The 5,134-nt window shown below is 57.3% G+C and overlaps 1 long non-coding RNA gene across 2 annotated transcripts; it reads left to right on the top strand.

The window, feature by feature from the left end:
• The first annotated feature begins 731 nt into the window (after nucleotides 1-731).
• Nucleotides 732-4,438, top strand: LOC139042931 (uncharacterized). 2 transcript variants are annotated; one of them, XR_011500023.1, is made up of 3 exons: nucleotides 732-2,123; nucleotides 3,412-3,646; nucleotides 3,934-4,438. It is a non-coding gene; the product is annotated as an uncharacterized lncRNA (long non-coding RNA). The 2 variants fall into 2 exon arrangements; XR_011500022.1 differs by having other exon boundaries at nucleotides 1,783-2,123; nucleotides 3,930-4,417.
• Nucleotides 4,439-5,134: the final 696 nt, after the last annotated feature.

Below are 5,134 nucleotides of genomic sequence, written 5' to 3' on the forward strand. Positions count from 1 at the left end.
CAGCGATCGACAGACACTGCTGGGTGGCAGGTCTGTTGTCTGGGCCTGGGTGGTCACAGGGGAGCCGGATGGTCAAAGGTGAGCGCAACCATCCGCTCCTAGCCTAAGGAAAGATGCCTCTCCTTAAGGAAAGGCCCGAGCACGGGGAAGCTGCTCCTTTCCCTTAAGGGCATTGGTTCTTGCCGTAGGAAATGTGTAAAGCGGATCTACGATGCGATGCGTGCTCGACGGCCACGTCAGGCCCTTTTCGAAAAACACTGTCAGGCCGAATTAGGCCGACACCCAATGGCTTCCTCATAGACTCCCATAGATCCTATCGCTCGCCATTTCTATCTGTCCACTCGTTCCAATTTTAGGCCACTTGACCACGAACAGGCCTTTTTCTCAGATTATTTTCCCCGTGAAACTTTGATCACCTTTTCACAGACAAAACGATCTTTACTTTTTAGGCCCTCTTGCCTGAAGGCAGCCATCTCACTTTCCTTGAACACAAAGATGTTTCCCATATTCACTTTTAGTGGCTTTTTGTTTTGTTTTGTTTTGTTTTGAGGACGATGAGCCCTGAGCTAACTGCTGCCAATCCTCCTCTTTTTGCCGAGGAAGGCTGGCCCTGAGCTCACCTCCGTGCCCATCTTCCTCTATTTCATATGTGGGACGCCTACCACCACGTGGCTCGCCCAGCGGTGCCACGTCCACCCCCGGGATCCGAACTGGCGAACCCCGGGCCGGCGAAGCGGAACAGGCACACTTAACCAGCGCGCCACCGGGCCGGCCTAGTGGCTTTCATCGCATTTGTTAAGTAGATTTTTTAACCCTCACGAACCTTAATTTTGGTGAAAACTAAGAAGCCAGCAATTAGGAACTGTCCTTCCCATGAGCATTCCGTCGCTTGGCCAATGTCTAAACACTTGGCCACTTTTAGAAACATGGGATTTCATAGGTTTATCTTTTCCTTCGCTTTATTTGATTTCATCTCACTTTAGTTTTTGGGTGAGGAAGATCGGCCCTCACAGAGCTAACGCCTGTTGCCAATCTTCCGTTTTTGTTTTTTTTTTCCCCCCTCCCGATTTTTCTCCCCCAATCCCCCCCATGACATAGTTGTCTATCTTAGTTGAGGGCCCTTCCAGTTGTGGCATGTGGGACGCCGCCTCCACACGGCCCGACGAGCGGTGCCGTGTCCGTGCCGTGCCCGGGATCTGAACCGGCAAAACCCTGGGCCGCCGAAGGGGAGCTTGTGAACTTAACCACTCGGCCACGGGGCCGCCCCTGTCCGTGGACTTTTTTATCACCTGATTTCACCTCGCAAAACTTCAAAGCTTCAAGTTATCAGAGAGGTTTGGGAAGTTGTTTTTATTAATTTAATTAATTTATTTTTCGAGGAAGACGAGCCCCGAGCTGACACCTGCTGCCAATTCTCCTCTTTTTGCCCCGGGAGAGTGATCCCGAGCTAACATCCGTGCCCATCCCCCTCCCCTTGATAGGCGGGACGCTGACCACAGCGTGGCTCGCCAAGCGGCGCCACGTCCGCACCCTGGATCCGAACCTGCGAACCCCTGGCTGACAAAACGGAACGTGCGAACTTAACCGCTGTGCCGCCGGGCTGGCCCTTCGGGAAGTTATTTTCAGGACACGGGCCATAAACTAGAATCACCGCTACAGGTTTATCGGAGCGACATCAGCGTTCGTGGTGGATTGAGTCGTCCCCTCTGTCTCTCCCCTCCAGGGCACAACCAAAGGGACGTCTATCGACCCACCCACCAAGGATTCCCCCCCCCCCCCCGCACGGCACAGCAGGATGCCTGAGAGATCCACGCAGCCCTACAGCGGCAAGTCACATTCGCACAGTCAAAATTCAATGGCAGAGACAAAACGTTAAGGTCAGTGAGAGGGAAGAGAATAACCGGCCCAGGAGCAACGGTGTGAAGAACACGGAGAAGACGGGTCCTAGACGCCGGGGTCCCCGGAGCAGTGATTTGATCAGAGGCCCGCAAACGTCCACGATCTCCACACCACGTTTATGGCCGACTGCGTGCGTGGGTCCTTTGGAATCGACCAGGCTACCGTCCGGGCCACTTTGGGACATCGTGTCCAGCTGCCCCGAGCGGTGGAGCTGTCGTTCAAGTGTAAGATGGGGCCCGTCCGGGGAGAGAATGGGGACGGGGAAAGGGAGGCCGCGGGAAGTCACAGAGTCTGAGGTGTTCGGGGGAGACTGACTCTTCTGAAGTGGAGGTGGTAGAAGGAGAGCAGCAGGATTTTTGGATTTTTGTTCCCTCTGTTAGGTATCTGGGTCCGGAGGAGAGTGGGGCGGGGGGGGGGCGGGTGGTGGTGGTGGTGGTGGGTGTGAGGCTGAGGCGGGGCTGGTGTTTCCTTTCCGAGTCAGGTGGAAGAGCTCCTCCAGTGGAGGTTTTTAGACAAGGGGTCTGGTCTGGCAGGATGGGAGGTTGCGGGTTGAGCCACAGGGGAATCTGTCGTAGCTCAGACTCGGGCCTTTGAAGAAATAGACAGAGAGAGGAGTTTTGCTCTGTCTGTCACCGCAGCCGGCACCTCAGGAGCAACAACAGGAGGCTTCCCGAATGAGTGAAGGGGCAGGAGCCAGCGTGCCCCGTGCCTCTCTCAGCCCTGCGCCGGCAGGGAAGGAAGCAGGCAGGCAGGCCTCAGGGCTACTCCCGTCCTACTGCCCGGTGGTCCCTGTCCCGGCCCCGCCCCCACTCTCCCCCTGACCCTCACCGCTCCCCAGCCCTCTTCTCAGCCAGAGAGGCGATGGGGGGGGGGGCGGTGCGGTCCCAGAACAAGTTTCCTCTCATCCGCCATCATCTTGCCACCCTGACGACTTGGCCTGAGATCCGGCCTAGGCTGTACCCGTGTGTGGTTTTCCTGTGGACAAGGGGGCCGGTTCACCATTTCGGAAGAAACCCCTAGCCTTCCACTGCCGAGTCGCCAGCCTGGGAGGGGGGAGGGGGGAGGGGGGAGGGGAGGTCAGGCCCATTCATTCCGATGGGCCTGGCGTCAGGGCTTCATTCAAGTGCAGGAAGCTCTCTCCCATGGCCTCGGGCTTTTTCCCATTGAACGGCTTTCTTCAATTCCCCCACCCTTAGGCCGCAGTCCACCAAGGGCCGGGAGGCAGGGAGGGAAGATGTTGGGGCAGGGTGGCTGTCTGAGAAACTCGCCTCATCTGGGGCAGAAAGAGTGCCCCCCTCCTTTCTCTAACCCTACTAGACTGCTTGAGGATCACGGACGGTTTGGCTCATCGATGAGCCCTGCGTTATGGGCCCGGCAAGCAAACTCCTAACGGGCAACCCGCCGCTCTAGGCGTGTGTGGGTTTTTTGATCTTTCACCTTCAAGTTCGCACGACATCGGTCCGTGTCCCCCGCCCCGGCTTCCCATGGGAAATCCTCCGTCTCTTTCCACAGACTCACTGGCGACTTCACACAGTGCCTGCCTCCTCCTCCTTAGGAAGGAAGGAAGGAAGGAAGGAAGGGGCTGACCCCGTGGCCGAGCAGTTGAGTTTGCACGCTCCGCTTCAGCGGCCCGGGGCTTGGAAGGTTCGGATCCTGGGCTCGGACACGGCACCGCTCATCAAACCACGCTGAGGTGGCGTCCCACACGGCAGAACCAGAGGGACCCTCAAAGAGAATATAGAACTAGGTACTGGGGTGCTCTGGGGAGAAGAAGAAGAAGGAGGAGGAATAAAAAGAAAAGAAAAGATTGGCAATGAGCTCGGGTGCCAGTCTTTAAAAAAAAAAAAAAAAAGAGGAAGAAAGATGGACAAACAGGAACGAATCCCACTGACGGCACCTCCAAATGGTGGGGGGCAGGGGGGTGGGGGGGGTGGGGAGTGGCATCATCGGGCCAAGGGTGACTCTAAGCGTGATCCCGCGGTTGTGTTATTTGACATTTTATCGAATCGATTTATTATTTTATTTTTGAGGAAGATGAGCCCTGAGCGAACATCTGCCACCAATCCTCCTCTGTCGGCCGAGGAAGACTGGCCCTGAGCTGACATCCGTGCCCATCCCCCTCTACTTTCCAGGTGGGACGCCTGCCACAGCGTGGCTCGCCAAGCGGTGCCGGGTCCTGTGCCCGGGATCCGGACCGGCGAACCCGGGGCCGGCGGAGCAGAACGTGCGAACTTCACCGCCGCGCCACCGGGCCGGCCCCCGGAGTTGTTTTGAAAATCCAGTAAGGGGCTGGCCCCGTGGCCGAGTGGTTAAGTTCGCGCGCTCCGCTGCAGGCAGCCCAGTGTTTCATCGGTTCGTTCGGATCCCGGGCGCGGACACGGCACTGCTCATCAAACCACGCTGAGGCGGCGTCCCACATACCACCGCTAGAAGGACCCACCGCGAAGAACACACAACTACGTACCGGGGGGCTTTGGGGAGAAAAAGGAAAGACAAAAAATAAAATCTTCCAAACTCCAATAAAACTTTGAGTGAAGACGACGAGGAGGATGCGAAACGTATCTCACGCCTCCGAGCCGAGCCGTCCGTTTAGGTTTAGGAAGGGGGACGAGGACCCTTTGTAAGCGACATCCCTTTTTAAGCACCATTCTAAACCACAGAACAGAACTCCCTCTCCTCGACCCGGAGCGAGGAGGTTCCTGGGTGTGTCAGAGAGGGTCACGTCCTCTGCAGCACGAACGAACCGCCAGGGTTCGGCCACGGGAAAGAATTTCTTCCTCTCCAGGGGGACTAAAAGTCACCGACGGCAGCGGGCGTAGGTGCTATCCTTCCCGTCCAGGAAAGGCAGGGAGAACTTCAGCCGTGAAGAGAAGGAGGTCTTCCTCACTCCCCGTTTTGGGAGGGCCCCTTTGGCAGGGGAGTTTTGTCTCCTGATTTCAAGTCAGGAAGAAAAGGGAGAGAGAGAGAGAGAGAGAGAGAGTGTGTGTCCTTCTCGTGCCAGGTCGGTCTGAGGGGGACCTCCTCTGGTTTCCTCCCTTCCCAGGGAACGCCGTTCGCTCCTTCTTCTAGAAAAAGCTCCCAAAGCACCACCGCCCAGGATGGTCGACCTACGCCCATCGTCCCTCCTTTCCCAATCATTTCTACCGCGACAGAGGGACAGAGGCCCCTGCCCCATCCCCATCCCCACCCCCACCCCCATCGCCTGCCTCCTTGATGGCCAAAGGAGCTGCCTCTG

Source organism: Equus asinus, unplaced genomic scaffold (genome assembly GCF_041296235.1).
Source record: "Equus asinus isolate D_3611 breed Donkey unplaced genomic scaffold, EquAss-T2T_v2 contig_107, whole genome shotgun sequence".
NCBI lineage: Eukaryota > Metazoa > Chordata > Mammalia > Perissodactyla > Equidae > Equus > Equus asinus.